The sequence below is a fragment of the Acomys russatus genome, chromosome 14 (assembly GCF_903995435.1).
Source record: "Acomys russatus chromosome 14, mAcoRus1.1, whole genome shotgun sequence".
Classification (NCBI taxonomy): domain Eukaryota; kingdom Metazoa; phylum Chordata; class Mammalia; order Rodentia; family Muridae; genus Acomys; species Acomys russatus.
The window spans coordinates 33,309,243-33,331,594 of record NC_067150.1 but is presented as its reverse complement, the minus strand read 5'-3'; the positions used below and the strand labels follow the sequence as shown (position 1 = coordinate 33,331,594).

The 22,352-nt window shown below is 43.5% G+C and overlaps 1 long non-coding RNA gene across 1 annotated transcript in view; it reads right to left on the bottom strand.

The window, feature by feature from the left end:
* Positions 1-1,667: 1,667 nt before the first annotated feature.
* The window catches only part of LOC127198339 (uncharacterized), a 73,707-nt gene continuing 53,022 nt past the window's right edge, over positions 1,668-22,352 (bottom strand). Inside the window, exons 3-4 of the long non-coding RNA XR_007831820.1 lie at positions 3,176-3,216; positions 1,668-1,738 (exon numbers count right to left, since the gene is read on the bottom strand). This is a non-coding gene — a long non-coding RNA (uncharacterized LOC127198339). The remainder of the gene's footprint in view (positions 1,739-3,175; positions 3,217-22,352) is intronic.

Below are 22,352 nucleotides of genomic sequence, written 5' to 3'. Positions count from 1 at the left end.
TTATGGTGAACAAGCAAGCAGAGAATGAGCCCAAATGCAGGGCCTGAACTATAGCTTACAAAGGCATAGTCCATAGTGACCTACTTCTACCGAGTGGGTTCTGCTCCCTTAATGCTGTGCAGCCTACATAAAGGGAAGCATCGGCTACAGAGTTAGGCTTACAGTGGAAGCCTTTGGGGACATTCACGTTCAAGTAACATGAATGGTGTTGTAAAATTTTGGATATTTCTACCTGGAGAGTTTATTGCAGTTTTTTTTTTTTCACTTTCTTAGGTAGTTTTCTGAAGTCATGGATGATATCTTACTCATGTGTGGGGGGTGGAGGGTTAGGGGGTTTAGCAACAACAACAAAAAAAATGGGTAGATTATATAGAGAATGGCAGCCCAGCCCTCTGGGCTGGGCAGTTCAGGGTAGAGGATGACATATGCCAGCCAGGAAGGCCCTGTAACAGGCAAGGGCTGAGGGATGGAGGGAGAATCGCCAGTTACTCTTTGAAATGTTAAATAGGCACCTCAGCCGTTAATCCGAGGTTTGAAACACTAGGAGCTAGGAGCTAGGTCCCTTGGGGTCAGTGTGTGAATGTATGGGTGATGGAAAAGTGAAGCAAGCAAATGCAGAACCTTAAAAAAAACATCATATCTCCTATGGAAGACAAGACTGAGGAACGTGTGTGTGTGTGTGTGTGTGTGTGTGTGTGTGTGTGTGTGTGTGTGTGTAGGGGAATGGGGTGGGGGTGGGGTCACTGAACATGAAAGAGTTAGAGGCCTTAGTACTGCAAGGTCTCATAGGCAGTGGAAAGGGCTCAATTGCTCAAGTTGGAGGAGAGGACAGACTCGTTAGAAAACCAGAGGGTTCTGACCATTGGCTAGATCTGGGTAGGGGCTTAAAGTTTACCACCTGTATTGTCCTTGGCTGGTGCCTTAGTTTAAGCGGGACCCCTGGGCCCAAATCTGCCTATCATAATGTTCTACTGGGATATTACTTTCTCACGTACTATGGTGCCTCACATTTGACCATGTCCCCTGGAGGGGGAGACCTGGTGGCACTCAGAGGAAGGACAGCAGGTAGCCAAAAAGAGACTTGATACCCTATGAGAATATATAGGGGGAGGAGATCCCCCTCAGGAACAGTCATAGGGGAGGGGAATAATGGGAAAATGGGGGGGGGGGGAGAATGGGAGGATACAAGGGATGGGATAAACATTGAGATGTAACAAGAATAAATTAATAAAAAAAATTTAAAAAAAAAAAAGAAAAGAAAACCAGAGGGTTGAGGGTATGGAGACCACAGCAGCCTGTAGATAATTGGGCCCACAATGGCAGAACATCTCATGTTTAGTCATTTCTGAGTGAAGTAAGTGTAGACCTCCAGCAAATCTCTCCTTTTCACAGTCTCTGATTCAGATCCATTCTCGTGAAAGAGAAAGAGTTACAGAACTATTAAGACTTTTGTTCAAAATATCAAGGCAGCATTTTTTGTTCATCAACTCAGATTTAAATTTTAATTTCATGGTACGCTGAGCCCACACACAGTTGTATCTATTAAGGTCACCCACTCCAAGCTCACCAGCTCATTCTGGGCGTTGATGATTGTGAAACTCTTTAGGAGATAAGAATCCTTCCTGGTTTCCTCTTCTTGGTGGTGATGGTTTTCATGTGACTCAAGACTTTCTGATGCTGACATACCTACATTTATCACCCTACCCAGTGGTCCTGTCACTGTTCCTTGCCCCAGCATCTGAGAAAACAAACACAAACATTCTACAAGAGCCTCTCTAAGCTTTGAAGCAAGGTGAGGTGGGGAAGGGAATGGTTGAGTCTTGCTTTGTTTCAGGAAGAGACACATGTACTTCATTTGGGTTCTTTGCTTAGTTCTTCACTTCTGTTCTTAAAAATCACCATTTCCTCTTTGAGCTACTCATAACACAATGGCCAGAGCGGACTTAGCTTTTATAGTGCTTATTGTTTTTAGAATAATGGATGGTTAACTGGTTAAATTATTTTTTTGTCTTCTACCCAATGTGAGTCTAGAATTTCCTGGAGGGCAATGTAGTGATTAGAAGGCTGGGTTTTAATTGATTTAAAAATCATTCACATCTCAAATTAAATGGATATGAACATGCACATACACAAATGGTTCCAGCATGCATATTCTATAACATAACTGTATCCACAAGTATAGGAACTATCACAGATATTTACTGGTCTTTGTGGCATGTACATATTTATATAAGGAAGGTCATCATGCAGAAACTGTCTACTGGCCCCTTGCAAAGTACACCTGTAAGTCAATTATGCTAAATTCAGCACTTGCAGAGATGTGAATGGGATTAGCAACAAGAACTAACAGAGCAGGAAGAAAAGCAAAACTGGGAAAGTTCTACAAACCTCCATGAATGCAAACTAGGGAGCTGCTGGGAGCCGGCCATTACCCTCTCATCCTGTTTCCACAGCCCCTGTACTCCCTCTGGGTAGCTCTCCTTCCCTCCTCACTTCTGCAACTCTCTCTCTCTCTCTCTCTCTCTCTCTCTGTGTGTGTGTGTGTGTGTGTGTGTGTGTGTGTGTATGTGTGTGTGTGTGTATGTGTGTGTGTGTGTGTGTGTGTGTATGTGTGTGTGTGTATGTGTGTGTGTGTGTATGTGTGTGTGTGTATGTGTGTGTGTGTGTGTATGTGTGTGTGTGTATGTGTGTGTGTGTGTATGTGTGTGTGTGTATGTGTGTGTGTGTATGTGTGTGTGTGTGTGTGTGTGTGTGTGTGTGTATTCACATGTACACTCTGGTAGAGGTCAGAAGCTGATGTCATATGTCTGTCCTTAATCCTTAATGGCTTTCCATCTCATGTTTGTACAGCAGGCCCTTTACTAAGTTACCTCTCCAGCCTTGCAACAGTTCTCTCTCTCTCTCTCTCTCTCTCTCTCTCTCTCTCTCTCTCTCCCCCCTCTGTTGTCTCTGTTGTTGTTGTTAAAACTAATTTGAAAAGGAAAAACTAATTCTGTTGGTTTTGTTACACATAAAACTTTGAGTCTAACTTCCCCAGCCCAGAACATTTATATTTTTCTTCATATACTGCAGAGAAGATATGTTGATACATTGAAGAAACAGCAAAACTATAGGGTTAGAACAGTGGAGATACAGTGATGATTCTGCAAAGCCATCTAGCCGTGTGAAAGCTTACCTATTTATTCAGCCAGTCAGCAGGGATTGGAAACCTCTCGCCTGGTGAGAAGACAAATATAAGAATGAATAAATCCTGTCCTCTGCCCAGGGTACTGGAGATTACCCTGCTCACAAAACTTCATGAGGTCAGGAGGTAAATGCTCACACAGTGTGCACATGGCCCACTGGGAAGGTAGAGGCGAAGAAGGCAGCTGGAGAGCAACCAGAGGGGAGAACCTTCCTGCAGAAGTGCATGATGGGCGCAGGGTGACACTCTGCAGAGCTGGAGAGCAACGCATACAAAGGAGCAGAAGCAGCTCATGTCTGGGCAGTGTGACCAGTGTTTTGGTTCTGAGGGAGAGAGATTAAAACAGTAAGAGAGTGAGGGGAGCTAGTTATGAGTGTTCAAGATGTCTCAACAACCAGATTCCTTTTTCTTATCAGCTACAAATGGGACAGCAAGTGCTGACGTCCGTTTGGTGGCAAAGAAAAGGATTAAGTGTCAGTGACGAGAGAAGGTGACTGAGGAAATGTTGGACTCTTTGGCTGTGAATTTCTGGCTTTCTTGGAAGAAATATGTCTTGTTTGGATGGCTGGGTGTTGCGGTTTCACTTGGCAAGCAAAAATCTGATGAGGGGAATGGAAGCCACGTTTCGAGGCCTTTCAATTGAAGCCAAGAGTGAGAAGACTTTTGTCCTATGTTCCTCACCACGGCCCCTCAAAAAGAGCACATACTTTCTTCCTTTGAGGTGCAGGCCTTTTCACTTGGGAAGGAAACCATGATTTCAAGAGTCCGAAACATCAAGTGACTCATACAAACCCTAGTTTGATGAGGTAAGCATGTCTAAATGAAAGCCACATGGCTCTACTTCCCTAAAGGGCCGCACAGATTTCAAACCAGGGAGCAGGGAGCTAGGGGCAAATCACGCCCTGGACTTAATCCAAATGTAAATGTTGGAGAGCTTGTTTGGCATTTCCATGAGTCTATGCAGAAATCCAGTTATGGAACTCTGTTATGTTCTGGGAAGTCCTCCCAGAATTGTGATCTTTCATGTGCTTAGGCTTGTGCATACCTTTGTGTGTGTGTATGTGTGTGTGTGTATGTGTGTGTGTGTGTGTGTTCTTGTGTGTTCTGATGTGCTGTATGTGTGTGGAAATCAGAAGAAAACCTCCAGTCCCACTCCTCAGACATTTTTTTTTTTTAAAGACAGAATCTCTCACTGGCCTCAAACTAGCCAAACAGACTTGTTGGCTGCTTGGTGAGTCAGGGATCCTGCTGACCTTACCTCCCAGTCCAGAAATTCTAGCACATGCCACTATGTCTATTTTTTGTCTATTTTTTACATGGGCCTGGGGGATGGAGGTGGGGCTCAAACTCAGGTCATCATGCTTTCAAGGCAAGCACTTGACCAACTGAGCCATCTCACCATCCAGAATTAGAATCATTGGTGAACAATTGTGGAAGAATAGTCCAAACAAGTTTGGGGACACTTACTATGTGGAGTATACAATGGCTTCACATGGGTCATTAAAAATGTCGGCTCCTGAGACAAATTCCCAATGACTCATGAGAAGTCCCCTTTCATTCCCGGTGACAACACACAATCAAGCTTATGTGAATAGGGTCTCACTAGGTTATGCTGTTTTCAGTAGTTAGTGGCTTGCAAGAAGTAACGGTTTATTTATTTATTTATTTTTGTCTGTATTTTATTGCATCGGCTGCAGGGAGCCAGACAGAGATGGTCTCCACACGGGTAAGATACAGGGAAGAACAAAAGCCCCTTCTCTGGCCACTTCATTCTCCAGGCAAGGGGAAAGAAATCACGGACAAAATGATTACCTCTCCCAACTTTTGCCTACAAGTGTTATGAGCAGCTTCTACTTGTGCTTGATTGGACAAAGAAAGTCACGTGCCTGAGTCTGTCCTTAGAGAAGAAAATCCCACAGGAGTGAGTTACACCGCGGGCTGTCCTATAGGATGGCTCTATATAAACAAAGACCCTTTCTTGTGTTTATCACACAGAGAGTGCTGGGATTTAGTCAGTAGGAAACAGACATTGACTGGCTGCATACCAAGTACACTTTCCACACTTTTCCCTCTGAAAGGTAGGCCTGTTGATATTAGTTCTTTAGATGGATTCGAAAGAGATCAAATAGTAATTTGCTCAGTTTAATCATTTAGTATTGTATTAAGATCACAATACCACATTGATCCTATGAATAGATGTCAGCATAATTTCTCAATTAAGAAAAAACAAAAACCATAGAAGGTCAAATGACATAGCCGTGGGTGACCTTGAACTTGTGATGTTCCTGTCTCCACCTCCCATGTGCTGGGATTACAGAGGTGGCTCACCATACCCACCCAGCCTCTTCCTTTATTATTATGGCACAAGACTGTAAAAGTTCTGGAAGAGTCATAATGTGAGCACTTTGCAGGCTGGTCAGAAAAGCTGGTGCTCTAGAAAGGATGCATCCGGCTCCTTCGTGGTTTCCAGGTCTCTCCCTGCCATCTGCACTCTCAGTGAGGCCCTGTCTGCAGCAGTGCCTGGTCTTGGCCTGTGTGTTCTCCTGAGGTGAGCCTGTTCTGGGATACCCAGTTGCATAGATCCAGGGTGACTTATCAAGGCTCCAAGCATCTCTGTTAATAAGACAAGGATAGTCTTTGCCTACAGCCTTTAGATACCTCGACTGCAGAGAATAATGCAACCGTGTTACTTGAAAATGCCTCTCTGGAAGCCAGACTTGGTGGAGCAAGCCTGAAATCCCAGGCCACTGGCAACAAAGCCAGGAGGACTGTTTGAGGCCAGCCTGAGCTACATGGAGACATGGTGTAACAAGCAAAGCTCTGTGGGAGCTTCCTCTTAGTTTAAGTAGCTAGTCAGCCCTGTGAGGACATGTGACCTGTTGCTGGAGGTGCAAGAATTCTCCAGCAAATGTTTGCAGACAGGAGACACAAAGGCAACCCACGCCATTTTTATCTCAGATTTTTCAGGACAATGATATTCTGTCAACCAGCATAAAGCGCGGGGCTCACAAGTATCCACAGTCCGTTTAGTTAGAATACTGCTGTCTCCACATTCTGGAGTTTTAAAGCAATGCTCATCATTAATCACTCATCTTAGTCATCACTCTGTTAATTCGACACAATGAATAATTTGGAAGCCTTTCTGAGCCTTTTATATTTCTGGGCATTCTCATTACAATTACACATTTTTGTCTTGATGCTTTCCCCACCCCCATCCCCCTTGCTGGATATAGATCACACATATTTGTTTTTCTAGTTCCCAAACACAGACTCTGGACTGGATCCTTTACTAATTAGGCTACATCAAGGTCCTCACTGAGGCCTATGTTTCAGGGAAACAGGGACATGTACCGGTTGCTACCTGCTCGTCTTGCCCTGTAGATCTTCTTGGAACCTCCTTCAGAGTAGTGGACAGTACTCTGCCCCAGCTGCTATAGGATGGTAACCACATATCCCTACCTTACAGACGCAGAGGGTGAAATCCACTCAGGGACTGAGAACGTGTCCGGATCCCTCAGCTTTGTCTTGAGTTCACCATCACTCAGCACAACCGGCAGGAGAACAGGTATCCCCGATGCCTTGACTGTAAAGGCAAACACGCGTGGCTTCCTTGCTCTTTTTCTAGCTGTAGCAAAGAGCAACCCAGTGGCTCTCACATCCGAAGATTGTACTAAAGGAAGACAGGCCAGAAGCGGGGAGGAGAGGGTGAAACTATCCCTCTTTCCCATGCCTCCCACTCTCCCAGTGGTAGAGACATCTTTGGAATCACTCAGTGTTGACCTTTCCACCACTAGAGAGGTTTCCCCCCTACGACCTCCAGGAGGCCTTAGGATTCTGTTTGCTTCTGTATTTTGTCAAGGCCTGAAGTTCAGCCCATACATCCCAACACTATCTCCAGGCTTGTTCCTTGGGGGGCCCTGCGGTTACTTCAGATAGAACGTCCAAATTGCTATCACCGATTGTCCTTGATCTGCTTTGATTCCTTGGTGCTCTTTCCTAGAGAGGTGAAAGAAACCCTCACTTTTCTCACTGATTCTTCTACTTACCAGGAGGTCTATAAAGCAGGGCTTATTATCCATCTACATGAACCTTAATGATGGAGGCAGGAAGTGGCCAGCAGTAAATGTCTATACAAACATGGTCACATAAATGTTAAACATTACATTAATGCTTGATATGTCAAGAATAGCTTACAGACTAGAGATGTTTGGAAGGGCCCGGACATTGGCTCTAGACCTCGTTTAGGGGAACAGAGATTATGAAAAAGTTTACTTCAGGACCTAGAATACAAAATCTGGATGTCATGATAGAAATAGGGCTCATCTCCGGCAAGTAGTGAGTCCTGGGGTGAGGTCTGTGTGATGCTGCAGGAGATGGAGGCTAAGGTGGAGGAGCTGAAGATCCAGGTCGCCACCCAGCTTCAGAAATCTACCCTGGGAAGGCAAAGGAGCTGGACAGAGATTATGAGAGACTCCAGAAAGGATCAAGTGGAATGGCTTACAGCCTAAGTCAGGAGGGAAGTACATAATTCTCAGGTGTCCCTGTGGAGGCACAGAGGGGACACTTCCTTCAGTGTAGATTCTCAGTGAAGAATGGCCCAAATCCATAGGTGAGCTGGGCTGTCCATTGGGAAACTTGTGACTGACAACCAGACTATGGCACTAGATCTGCTTAAATAATTCCCTCCCACACTGGCCAGGGAATTCCAGAAGCAGGTAAGCACTGTAACACTGGGTGAGAGTTGAGAGAGGACCCCACATTAAATAGTTCTGATTTGTTCTAAAAGCTTGGCTTGGCCTTATTTGAAGCATTAGTCAGAATCAGCCAGATAGTAGAAATGTCCTGGGAAGTAGGTGAGTGTTATAAAAGGATTCTATGTCCTTGTCACAACTTTTCTACAAATCTAAAACTATTCCTAAATAAAAATGCTTCCTTGAAGGGCTTACTAAACCCAGCCAGACACTGGGGAGGACTTAACTCCTCACTGGATTTGTGATGCTGGATTTCAAATAAGTCTTGCATTCAAAAAGCAGTTAAGTAAAACACTGCATTTTTATTGGTTATCAGTTCAGAGGACATCAAGGAGTCTGGATTTGGTGGGGTGAAAAGACAGTTGTTTACTGACTAGGCGACAAGCAGCCAATCCCAGGTTCATCCCTAGGGGCAGAGTCAGGAAGTGCTTACTCTGTCTCTTATAAACCCACGCTAGTGCCAGGGTGTGGTGAGAGAAAGAGACGGGCATGAGCCCTGCAAAGAAGAAAATTATGTGTTGGGGGTGGGGCAGCTGTGGTGGGCTGTGGAGCCGAAGGCAACCCTTTCCCGCTTCCTCCTCCACTTCCAAACTTGTCCACCCCTGCTTGTCCTTATATGGCCCAGGGAGCCTGTTTCTTGGGGCTGCCAGTTGACAAGTAAGGTTGCCAACCGAAGCCAGTTGCTCTCTTCTGACGTGGGAACTTACAACCTGTCCTCTTTCGTTGTCTGCAGAGCAGAGAACAAAGCCAAGCCAGCAGGGAGAGTCTGTCATTGAAGTCTAGATCTCATTGGAATGACATAATGTATTCACAATCAAGGAAAAGTAACAAATCCTCACCACTGCTACCCTTGCTTAGCTCCCAAGAAGCCAGGGACAATCATGGGGGCAGGGATGGAGAAAGGAGGGACCTAAGGCACTGGTTCCCCTCCCCCCAGGTCTAAATCTAAACAAAGGAGGTGGGTAACAGTGGTCACAAAGTGGGCTAGTCATCCTCCCGCACACACTTACCAGCATTTTAACCTCACAGCCTGACTTAGGGGAGAGCCAAGCCTCTAGATATACTAGAAGTACGACACAAGGAGTTCATTGATTGAGAAGGTTACAAACAACTTGAGATAGAAAGCAAGTGCAAAGAATGCAATAATTAGAGGAGGAAAGGATGAAAAAGACGATCTAGCAAAAATCAAGTACAGATTAAAGTCCCCCTGGAGAGTTGTTGCATTGACACCAGACTGAACGGTCAACATATAACCAGTGAACTCAGCGAGAAAGTTTGAATTACCCTAAGTCGGGGTGGGCTGCACAGCTGCCTGGAATCCCGGTGTACATTTGTTTAGGCAGCTCCCAGATTGTTTCCTTCTTCTCACCCCGTCTGTCAGCTTTCTTTTGATGGGGTCAATGACAAGAGACCCTAGGTGGCATCCATTGGAGAGGCCTGGAGACCTGCCAGGGCCACATGATACATTATCATTCAAGAAAGCCTTGGAGTGTATGCTGACTCAAGGGTAATGCCTTACTCCAGAGAACAGGCACCCAAGTACCAAGCCATTGAGCGGGGGGGGGGGGGCAGGGGGGGCAGGGGGAGGACCAATGAAAAGGGGATTCCATGAAGGGTGAGGACAAGAAGCTAGGGCAACAGAGCTGAGGTCTCCATGAAATCGGCAGAGAAGCTGTGGGCTAGCCAGACACAATCTACCTCAGGAAGAATAAGCCGGGGTTACTCCCACACACTTCTAGGCATTTGCACACAGTGTGACCCTGAGCACCACCACCTCTCATATGAAAAGGGAGGCTCAGCTGCGGTGATGCAGCAAAGCTGTGATCGGAACTGTCAAGCAGGTAAGATACCTCTGACTGCCACCTAAGACAATTTTTATCTATCCCTGGCCTGCGAGACTGATCTCATCAGTTGTGAGAGTAAGCAGGTGGTTGTTTTATTTTCGCTGTTATATGTAAAGATCGTCCTTCCCCCCTTTTAATGTGCTCAGATTACAGTCATTCGGGTGACTCGTGAGCCTGGTGGCAATGGCGCCTTTACAGTGAAATCCCTATTGATATTTCTTCATCGATCTCTCTCCCCACATCCATCACAATTGCTTTAAAGTCCCTACAAATTGACCAAAACTCCCTGCCTGACAGCTCTTCTTACCCATAATTCATTTCGTTCAGTGTTAGTGTCTCGAAGCGGCCAGTGAAGGATTATCGCTACATCTATCTACCTTTGTCTGCACACATATATGCGCACCGTACCTGCCTCCATGGAATACCAAACCTTCTGGAAATAATGCACAATTAATTCTCTTGGCTGCACTTCAAACGAGCACAAAAGGGATATTTTCCCTGTTTTATAGATGAAAGGCAGAAGCCTGTTTGCTCGTGGAATGAACACTACAAGGATTTACACTGATTTCTCTGGCAGCCCAGCCTCCTCACAGGTTATACTGTGGTCTTTCTTACTCCCCTATGAAAGAATTAGCCACATCTCCTTCTACTTTCTACACTGTGCTGTGAAAGGCTTCCGTCTCTGCTTGTGCTAAAAGACAGTATAAAATGAGGCCCTGGGGATTGAGGGAGACAAGAGAAGAGTCTTAATCTATTGCAGTTTACAGGCTTACACTTTCTCAAGTTGGCTTGTTTGACTAGTAAATTAACACTGTGCTGATCTCAGGTCCCTCCATTTGAACCATGAGTCCCCAGCCAGGACAGAAGGAACCCAGGGCTTGGGAATTCTATCGTCTACCTTGCAGGCATGGGGCTAGACCATGAGAATAGATTTGAAGAGCTCAGGGAGAGAGATTACGCCTGCAACCTGCTTTTAGCCCAAGAGTCAGAGGTAGATGATTAGATGTCATTGGAAGAGACTCTCTAAGCCCCAGGACATAATTAACAGAATGGTGGCCACCTGCTGTCAGGTGCCAGCATTGGGGGTAATTAGTAAACCCACTACCTAAGGATCACAAGGTCCTAGAAAGAAAAAAAGCAGGACAGGAAAAAAAAAAAAAAAAAAAAAAAAAAAAAAAAGAGCATTCAAAAAGGCAGAGTGAAATCCCAGAAAAAGAACCTGAGAGTTTAGAATCACCATCTAGAAGAAATCAACCGGCTCCTTTTGGAGCTGCTGATGTCACACCAGCTAAGCCTGGCAAAGTATCCCTGGGCCTGTGTATCTTGGGAAGTTGTCTGACCTACTCACAGCACTGTGCATCAGGGTCTGTTCTTTAGCGTCTTACAAATAAAGAAAAGGAGAGCAATCGATATGCAACATGACGAAAGCCTGGGAGAGCCAAACCCTGTTGGCAGGTCACAGGCGGAGAGAGGCAAGAGAGACAAAAAAGGGCCCGGAGATGTCAGCCTCAGATGTCTCAAGCAACACAAAGGCTATTGCCTTTCAATACACACTGCTTGCCTCTGTTCACAGGAGAACGGGAACAAGGTGGTCAGTGTTAAAGGAAAGAAGGGGACAAATGGCTGACGACAGTCTTGGAGCTGAATTTAAAAACATCAAATTAGAGGCATGTGTACTGAAATGAGGCTGTGCTGCCTGGGAATGCAGCTCCCTAAACAAATGCTGCAATTACTGACTACGGCTGGTGCTTTGGCTCCAGGGTAGCACACTGAACACTGATGGGGCCAGGGAGCCCACTCAGTTCCCAAGTGGCCCCCTTCACAATGTCTCCACAGCAAAGCTAAGCCTGTCAGCTCACTGTTCTGATGGCCACTAATATGACACTGCTTTAGGAGGACAAAGCTTAGCCGTCTGTTTTAACACTCTTCACCTTGCATGTTCCGTAGCAAGCGTCACTAGTAGAAACCTTCACTCTGCCTTTCACCTCTAACATTTTAAAGACACAGGTCAATTTACTAATGTTGTAACCTAGTTTTCACCATAGCATGAACGAATGAGCCAGTGTATGAATCAACCAATGTATACAGATGCTCCTAAGACTTGTGACAAATGGTGGCCCTGCATTCCTGCAGCCCAGCCCAGATTTTCTTTGAGATTCAGAATCACCTCTGTTCCAAGCACTTACTCACAGGGCTCTGGAGTAGGAACTGTAGCTACCAGACTAGATTCTTGACTTTGTTCCTAGCCTGGCTTCCCATAGACTCTGCCATTGTCTTGTTTCTGGATTTCAGAGTTTCTCCTAAGACCCCCCCTCCCCGAGTCTGCTGTACTCTTACCCTGCCCTTCCTCAGTGTCTCCTGCCTTGTCTTATCTCCTCAGTCAAGCCTTGCAGCTGCTTTTTGTAAGCCTTCATTGTTCAGGGTCTTGGTGTGAGCTGAACACATTAGGAAGGTGGCAGGAGATCAGGAAGAGAGAAAAGAAAGGAAGAAAAACAGCAAAGCAGAAAACGCTCTCTGAGCAGGCTCTTGCCCAACAGAAAGCAGCGTTTCTTCTGGAGTTAACAATGATGGAGTTTGTTGGGTGGTTTTTAATGTGTTCTATTCTTAGCTTCTTCTTTCAGAGACTTGAAAACCAACCTAATTAAGGCCACTGCAAAACAGTGCTAGCAAAGAATGGAATATATTACATTATAATATATTATACACATTATATATGAAAGAGTTAGAGAGTTCCAATAGTTATCCTAATATTTGCTTCTTTGAATAACTGAGACATGTTGCCCTGAGTAGACCTGGGTGGCAGTCCTGGTTTCGTTGCTAACAAAGTTCTGTGCCTTATTTATCACAAAAATAATTTTCCTACTAAAATTAAAGGAAATTATACCTGATAATGCATCAGAGCTACATGAGAGAAGCCTCTGGTTACTAGTAAAAGATCTGAAGGCTAAGAGTTGTAGGGCGGGGAAGAGGGGAAGAACCACAACAGGCCCAGGAGAAGTAGATTTATTCAAAAGTGTGTAAGAAGAAGTATCTCTCTGCTACCTTCCAGTGGGCCCAATGTGGCCAGATACTTGTGCTCCTCCTACCATGCATGCCCCACCAAGGTGGACTGCATCCTCCAAAACTGTAAGCATAAATAAACTCTTCCTATCTTTATCCAAAAAAAAAAAAAAAAAAAAGTGGAGGCTGGAGAGATGGATCAGCAGTTAAGAGCACTTGCACCACATGGTTTCTAGCACCGACATGGTACTTGCAACCATCTGTAACTCTAGCTCCAGAGTATCTGATGTCGTCTTCTGTCCTCTGTAGGTACCCACACAGAAGCTCCCATGCAGCAAATATTTTTTAAAAAGAAGTGAATAACAGAAAAAGCCTAGAAAGAATGATGCTTTGACAATAAAATGGAAGGAAAACACTGTACCTTACCAACAAGAATCACAAACCTTCTAATGCATGGAGAGCCATGCCATGCTGGAGGACTGGAAGGCACCACTGGACTCATCTTCCTAGACTAGACTGCTTTGTAAACTGAGCATAGGCTGACTAAAGAGCTCAGTGTGTGTGTGTGTGTGTGTGTATGTGTGTGTGTGTGTGTGTGTGTGTGTTTTAAATATGGGAAAAGATTCTAAAATTAATATGTAAATATAAGGAACCACAAAGAGCCACACACATCTAAAATAAAGAAAAATGCTGGTGCATGGTACTGTTTGGTTTAAGACTTGCTAAAGATTCTGTCATCAAGGTACAGTGGGAGGTACAGAAAACAGTGTGAACGTGCAGAGTCTGGAAAGAGACATGACGGTTTCTGACGGTGGCTCTAAGACAGTTCAATGGAGGTAAGGAAAGTCTTGTTAACAAATGGTGCTCTTTTGTAGGGGAAAAAACGTTGCTGAAAAAACAAATAAGCAAGAAAGAAATGGGGACTTTACCTTGTGCTATAAAAAAAAAAAAAAAAAAAAAAAAAAATCTGAGAGAGATCAGGTATCTAAACCACAACAGAAACACGACTTATGTACAGACAAGAAAAATAGAAGATCCCAAAACAGAGCAGTTGAAAAATGGGGCTCTTGGACCAGCCAGGTGCCTTAGAAATTAAAAGCAGTTGTCACACAAGTCTAACAGCCTGAATCTAGTTCCCAGACCCCATGGTAGAGGGAAAGAATTGAGTTATAAAAGTTGTCCCCTGACTTTTACATGCGCATCACGGCACACAGGCCCACGCTCACTCCTACATATACACCATAACACAGTAACTTTAAAAGAAAGAATGTGCCCATGAATTCAAAACAATACACCAACTTAAAAGAACTATTGCTCCTGTTCAACAAGCAGGAAGCTATGCCTGTGTGGTGTTGGAAACCTAGCCAGCGATGGCTGGCGAAGTCATGGCTCCTGGACGAGACTCTACAATGGTCATTTTACTAAACCGGTATAACCCCCAACCACAGTCTATATATTTATCTGCAGGTAAGTATGGTTCTCACTCTTCAACAAGGAAACTCCCCTTTGCAATGGATGCTTACATATGCGTGTGCGAATAATTATATACGCCCATTATATATTTAAGAAAAATTAAGGAAAACGGGGGCCATGAGTTTGAAAGAGAGCTGGGGCGGGGTGGGGTAGGGAAGATAAATGGGAGGCTTAGTGGGGTTAAAGAGAAGGAGAAAATGATGTAATTATAATATCAAAAGATAGAAAAATAACAATAATAATTATTATTATTGGTTTTATTTTTGAGAGAGTTTTTTTTTTTTTAAATGTTTGGCTTTCTTGGAACTCATTCTGTAGACCAGACTGGCCTCAAACTCAACAATCCACCTGACTCTGCCTCCTGAGTGGAGGCATTAAAGGTATGCATCACCACCACCCACCAAAAAAAGGAAAAAAAAATGTTTTTTAAAAGAACTATTAAGACACCTTCTCAACACCACAAACTAGAAGTACAAGAAGCAAGAAGAGAAACCCAAAGGCAGTAGAATGCATGCAAGCATGTGCTTCACAACAGAGTAAATGGGAAAATGTCATCACAGAAATCAAAATTTAAAATCTAAAAAACGGGATGAAAATTACTACTACTATAATTTAACTAGAAAGTATAGAATAGATATTTGAATGTGAAAATAAAACAAGAATCCAAACAGATAACTCAAATGCCACAAATAAATTAAGGCAAGTAGAAGAGAAAAAAATTAAAAGAAAAGTGGCCTTTATGGAGAGTTAATGATTTAGGAACCAACATGACAGAAAAACCACTGAAAACAAGATCAATGCAACTGATTAACTATAATTCAGTTTAGTCAGTTAAGATGGGAGAATGCAAAAACAGACAAACACAAAGTGAGTGCCGATTGCATAAACAGTAGCACAAACTGCTCTAATGAGAAAGATCTGTTTAATTTTCTGCAACTTTGATATATCTGATGAAACAGAAATTACTGTAAGGATCTATTATTTATCAACACTCATACTAAAATTAAAATCTAAATGGATCAATTTTATTTGAAAAGACACACCAATGAAAAAAGTGCTAAGTCCCAGGAGTTCTGTGGACAAAACTATCAAAACTTTGAGAGACATGTAATTCCAATATTCTAAAGAACAGTTTAAAAAAACACAAACAAAAAACAAATAAACAAAAACCCCCACATCTTTCAAATTAGCTTATGAAACTCAATATATACTACCAAGCTACTCTTAATATAACTGTGTTGAAAATGGTGATGAAATTTCATAATTCTTAAGTAAAGTATTTGCAAATGGATGTTGGCATAGCTGGTGAAAATAATGCAAAATGACCAGGTGGGTTTAGTCAATGAATAAAATGCACTCCATTTTAGGATGGTCTCTGGGATTATTTAATCTTGTTTATAGCGTTAATTAGAATAGAATCAGGTGTGCATGCTCACTGGTACCCCAACAGCAGGTGCAACCAGAACTGACGAACAGCTCCCTGGTGCAGCGTGATTCCGCTGCTCAAAGGCTTGGAAGATGTTCTCTATGGCACATCCATAGATGGCTGAAATATAACGATGGAACTAGGTGGCAAAGGCCCACCCACTCAACCCAGAAGGTACTAGAAGCCCACAGCTAGAGGAATCTGATTCCTGTCAGATGCTGAGACCTATACAGAAAGAAAGAAAACTAAGTCCCGTGCGATGTCTGATCAATGTATATAGTTTATAAATGCAGCTTAACCACTGGCTCCCTAGGAGTGAGGCTGGGAGGCAGGGCCTGTGCTGCCTAGTTTTATGTAAGTTTGATGTAAAATAAAGTCACCTGAGAGGAGGGAACCTCAATCAAGAGAACAGCTTCATAAGATCAAGTGAGCCTATAGGGCGCTTTCTTAATTAATTTGTGATTCCCTGGGGAAAACCCAGCCCATTATGGGCAGTGCCACCCCTGGTCTGGTGGTCCAGGGTTCTTTAAGAAAGCAGGCTGAGCAAGCTAGGAAGGAGTATTCCTCCATGAAGGCTGCATCAGCTCCTGCCTCCAGGATCCTGCCCTGTTTGAGTCCTGACTTCCTTTGATGAGGAACTGTGATGTGAAAGCTAAATAAATTCTTTTCTTCCCTAGCTGCTTTTGGTCAGGGTGTATTATCAGAGCAGTGGTAACCTTAACCAAAACAGGGACTTATAATGGGGCAAGAGGAAATTAAGAGGATGATACTGTTTTTCTTATGCTGTTGTTTATATAGGTTCATATCAAAACTTACGAAACTGGTGACTATAATGTGTGTACTTCACTGGTTTTTCAGTTACTATTGATTGGGCTACTGAAAATAATCTTAAAGTTAGATGCTTTAATGTATTCTGTGTTTTGGATAGTTTTTATTATCTCAAATATTCTCTGAGCTCTCTGCTTAAGAGTCTGAATGTTGACATATAAAAATTTTTCTTCCATACCCCAAATTTAAAGAAAACCCACCATTTTGATTTTTAAAAGTATGATAAAATTAGGTGGTGATGGTAGATGATTTCTTAATAACCTAGGGTATTTCTGTCTTAGTCTTAGATAAAACATTATTCTCAATTGTAAGAGCATAGGCAAAGTCTCCCTAAAATGAAAAACATTGACCACAGCTATCACTTTTTAAATGAGAAGGATCAGTTATCTCAATAACAATAATGGAGGGAGAGGGAGAGAGAGAGAGAGATGGAGGGGGAGAGGGAGAGAGAGATGGAGGGGGAGAGGGAGAAAGAGATGGAGGGGAGAGAGGGAGAGAGAGATGGAGGGAGGAGAGAGAGAGAGAGATGGAGGGGAGAGGGGGAGAGAGAGTTACAGGGGGGAGAGAGTTACAGGGAGAGAGAGAGAGAGAAATGGAGGGGGAGAGAGAAATAGGGAGAGAATGAGGGAAAGAGAGAGGGAGGCAGGGAGGGAGATTGGAGGGGGGGGAGAGTACCCAGAAACCTATTTTTTAAAGCTAGGCAAGATTTAAAAATTTTAAGTTTTAAAAAAGACTTATTTTATGCATATGAATGTTTACTTTCATGAATGTATGTGCACCATTTGGTGCTGTAGAGGTCAGAACATGTGTGGCATTGGATGCTCTGACTCTAGACCTACATACAGCTGTGAACTACTATGTGGGTGCTGGGAACCAAACTCTGCATGTGCAGCCAGTGCTCTTAACCACTGAGCCAACTCTCCAGCCCTGAAAAGATGATTTTTAAGATCAATATACGAATTAACACATTTAACAAGATTCTGAAGCAACAAGTAAGGGAAGTGTAGCGTTTGATTTCAAAATCTTAACAACAAAAAAACTATGATCCCGAACATGAAAACATCATCAAATTCCTAGAGAAAAAAAGCAATGTTCAGAAAGAAATTAAGTAGATATATCAACAGCACTGCCTCAATCCAGAGGACAAAGCTAAGGTATTCAATAAAATTGATTAAGATCTAACAGATCTTCTCCGCAGGGCTCAAACCAGGGTAGATTCCAAATGGATCAAAGCTTAAGCATAAAACATAAAACCACAAAAACACTAAAAGAAAATATGGGAAGATTCCATTACAAGCTTGGATAGGAAAAAAGAATTTCTAAATATATCTCAAAATTTAAAAAAAAATTAAATTGTTATGCTTGAGTACACAACACTCAAAGAAAAACTTGAGCATGAGGACATACTAGTCAACAAAGAAAAACATGAATGTGAAATTCAAATTAAAAACTTACAACAAGTGCCCAGAAAGGGGCTTATTTCCTTCACTCCTCCCAAAATAAAGGAGAGGCCTTACATTTTTTTACTTAACATGAAAATAAGCAAAGAATATTTTTTTAAATCCTCCAAGCATTTTTGAACACGTGGAATGCAAGCTCCACATATTCAAAACAGAGATGCAGATCACAGCTGATGAAGGAGGGAAGGACACATCTTTGGGTGTCGCCCCTGACAAAGTATGCACACTCCTGTAAACAAACTTCCACTAACATTACAGTAAACAGCTCTAAAGAGAGTCCTTGAGTCAATCTGAGAGTAGAAGGGAGGTAAGCCAGGAAGAGGAACGGGCCTGCCAAAGCTGAGAACGGATCAAGAGAGGGCTAGGGAGTGGATGCGATTAAATTACATGCATGAAAATGCCATAATAAGACCCGTTACTGTATGCAATTAATACATGCCAATAAAAGCATTAAAACAGTATACTGATACCTCCAAAATCTCAGACTGTGTTATAATCTGATGGGGGCTCTTTCCCGAACAGTCACTTTTAAACATCACTGATGGAAATCTTAACTGTTACAGTCCCCAAGGAAGGCCATTTGGTAAGATGTATTAAAATTACAAGTGTGTACAGCCTTTGCCCCGGCTTCTCTATCTACTTCTAGAAATGCATCCTGGAGTGATATTAGACACATGCCAGATGATAGACATGAGTCTCTGTCACGGCATTGTTAGCAACAGCCCAGGATTGGAGGCAACTCAGCTCTTCCATAGACAGAGGCTGAGTTTTCATTTTGCTTACTTTTATAGCCTCACAGTGGAAACTAAAACATGCAACCTGTTCCTGAGCCCAGCACAGAGCGCGCGCGCGCACACACACACACACACACACACACACACACACACACACACACACACACACACACTCCAGTCCTTCTTCTGCTGGACCACCTTCTGGACCTGCAAAGGCTGGAAGCTGCCCCACTGGGAGATGGAGATGGCCTTAGGTAGCTTTGGGACATCAGCACAAGCCCTGGGATGCACAGAAGAGGAAACCATGCAAAACCACAGTATCCCTGTTAGTCGCTAAAGCAGGCCTTGTCTCGGTAACACCCATAGAATGGATGCGGGCACTGTGTGGACTTTAGATGCAGAAGGCTCCATGAGTAGCTGTTGCTTCCATCTCACTCCTGTTTTAATTGGGGCAAGATATTGGTGATTTCATAGACCCTTGTCTATTTTAACAAATGTATCCTTTCTGCTAAAACTGGATAATCTGGATGATAATTTTGCCAAGATACCAATGTTTCTCGGTTCTCTGTGAGACCATAAACAGTGATACCGCCCTTCCACTGGCAGCTAGCTACCCTGAGACAAAATAGTTAGAAGGAACAGTATTCTACATGAGGGCTATAAAAACTGAAACTATCAAATGATGAGAAAGGCTAGCATTAGATGGTCTCTGTTTCTGCATTCACCCCCAGCTTCCTTTGAAAGCACACAGTTTTAGGACATCTGTTGTTGTTCAGAGTCCTTTGAGCTTGAGTTTTTGTTAAGCACAAACTCTTCAAAGGCCATTCATAGAAAAAGAGAGGAATCTCACCGGACAGTAGGCAGCAAGAACTCTGCAGAATGGTACTGGTTTCAAATCCACTTTGTGTGAGAAGGCTCACATTAAGTGGGTCAATCTGTGTTAGTCACACCACTCGAAGCACTGAAGATACACTCTGGTGACTCCTGTGTTTGGAGACCTTTGGGGACACACTATATTTATACGCTATTAAACTAGGTCAACTCCTTTGTTGGGACAATCCCAGTGGGAGCGCTACATTTCACCTAAAGATAGTAGGAAGAGCATGGGGATGCTACTGGCTTGCCTAACCTGACTCATTCCAATGGAATTCAATCCAGTACTGCCCTCTGTACAAAGAAATGTACCTGGGATTTATTTATGTAAAAGCATTTGTTTAGCGCCTAGTGTAAATTCTCCATTGTGCTGGGTGTTGTGGAGATATGAGTCCCTGCTGCCCCAAAAAGACAAAGGAAGAGAAGCCCCTGCATGCACGCTGTGAACAAACAGAAAGACAGTGGCTGTCGAGCTTTGAGATGCTGCCACTCGAGTCAGAGGAAAGCTTCCTACAGGCAAGTGGAATCTGAGACTTACAATAGAGCAAACGCATGGCACCAGCCAGAACAGTTTTAGTTTTCAGTGACAGCACTGTTCTTTGCAGAAACGTCAAGACATAGCTAGTTTGACAGTACGAGGTATGAAGTTCTTCCCGTTGAGGCCGGCCTCAATGAGACAGCTGATGGTTACTCCCAAGATGTAGATGCCGCTGTTGCTATGCTGGCCTTTGTTGTTAGGTTTTACAGCCAGGTACAGCTACTGGTTGCTTTTCTACCACGGTAGCTTATCTAGCACCTTTGCCTGGCATATCAGCGAGTCTTCAGGGAGGAAGCTTCCAGGTCAATTCCAAAAATACACCTACTAGTCCTGTCTCTGAAGGGTGTGGTATATTTAGTAGTAAGGCGTTACTTTCAAGTTCTGGAGACAAAGGCATTGAAAATAGCCTGGATTATTTGGAGGAGTCTCTTGGATTTCCCTGATCAAAAACACAAAGGGGTGTTTTCAATGCCTGGCCCTGGGATTTTTTTTGTTAGATAGTCCATGGGTCTGGAGGGAGTATTGTCACCCCAAGTAGCATAGTGTCAATTAAACTCTGTGTATATGCACCCATGTACACTAATATCTTATACCACACATTATTAAGTCGACATAAAATGTTTCCTATGGCTTTTACAAACCCATGGCTGGGGAGGTCATGGACTCTAGAGAAGAATCTAGTACTGTCACTTTCCTAAACCAGTACAATTTTAACTGCATTATAAATACTTATTCTTATACCCACATGTAAGTGCAGCTCTCACCCCTCATCAAAGGAGCTTCTTTTGCAGCAGGTAGAATCACAGAAACCCACAACTGGTCAAAATGCACACAACCGCCTGTGGAGTTGACACATCCACAGCACAACCCCGACACCTAAGTCTCTGGGGACACTGTGGAAACTGGGGCCCGAAAGATTGCAAGAACTAGAGGACCAGATCCAGCCCATCTGCTGCAAGCGTGTCTTCTATATGAGACAGGAAAGCTGCCTTCATGAAATCTCAACATTATGGGCACCTAAGTAAGACGTGCGCAGTGACACCATCAGCTAGCACACCGACAGGAATGGAGGAAATCACACAAGGAGCCACCTCGGATGACGAGCGGTAGGCAGTTAGTGGCTGCTCAGAGAGGGAGGATGCAGAGGCAGTCTTCTTCAGGGACATCTGAAGCCCTCTGACAGTTATCTAACCCCAAGCAGTCATGTCTATACACACACATATGTGTGTGTGTGTGTGTGTGTGTGTGTGTGTGTATACAGAGTAGAAGTTGGGGGAAAGAAGGAGATAACGAAATGATGTAAATATAATACTCATGTGTGAAAATTACTAAAAGGCTTTTTTTTTTTTTTTTTTGAAGTACAGGAAACTGGATTCAATGAAATGTACTAGAACCAAACCCCATGCGAAGCTCAGACTGAGGGATCACTTGAGCTCAGGATACTGAGGTCAGCATGGTTAACGTAGTAAAGCCTCAATTCCTCAAGCAAATACATAAACAAACAAATAAAATAAAATGTTACACGGGTGTGGTGGTACACGTCTGCAATCCCAACACTCGGGGAGGCAAAGGCAGGGGGACTGCTATGAGTTTGAGGCCAACCTGGTCTACAAAGTGAGTTCAAGACAGCCAAGGCTACACAGAGAAACCCTGTCTCACTCCCACCCCAGTGATACTGATGATGAGAATAACACCAAAGCCACAGTGATGCATCAACATTTAAATGTACTACTTTGTATATGAAAGAAGTTAGAACTTGCTATGTTCTAGTCTTGTTTACTAAGTAAATATAATATTAAATTCTGGAATTGTACTCTAATCAGGATACTAACAATTTGGTACGCATTAAAAAAAAAAAAGATAAAATCTCTGAAAACTGGGCTATGTGAAGAATGCCAATTAAGTGAGCCATTCTTCTTTGGAAAGAGAAGGCTGAGAACTGATAGGTGCCTTCAGATAATTAGGGTGAATCAGTGTCTTAGTCAGCTTTTCATTACTACTACAAAAGTCTTGAGCGAAACACTTAAGGCTCTGTATCCAGTCATTAGGTCCCAAGGCTTCTAGGTTTATGGGCAGGCAGCACCTTGTGGCCAAGGGCATGCAGGGCAAGAGGAAAGCTGCTCACTCTGTAGCTCCGAGGAAAGAATGATGGAGCTAGAGACAAATGTGCTCTTCTCAGCACATTCTCAGCTCTTACTTCCTCTAACTGGGTCTCATATTTTACACCTCCCACTAGTCCAT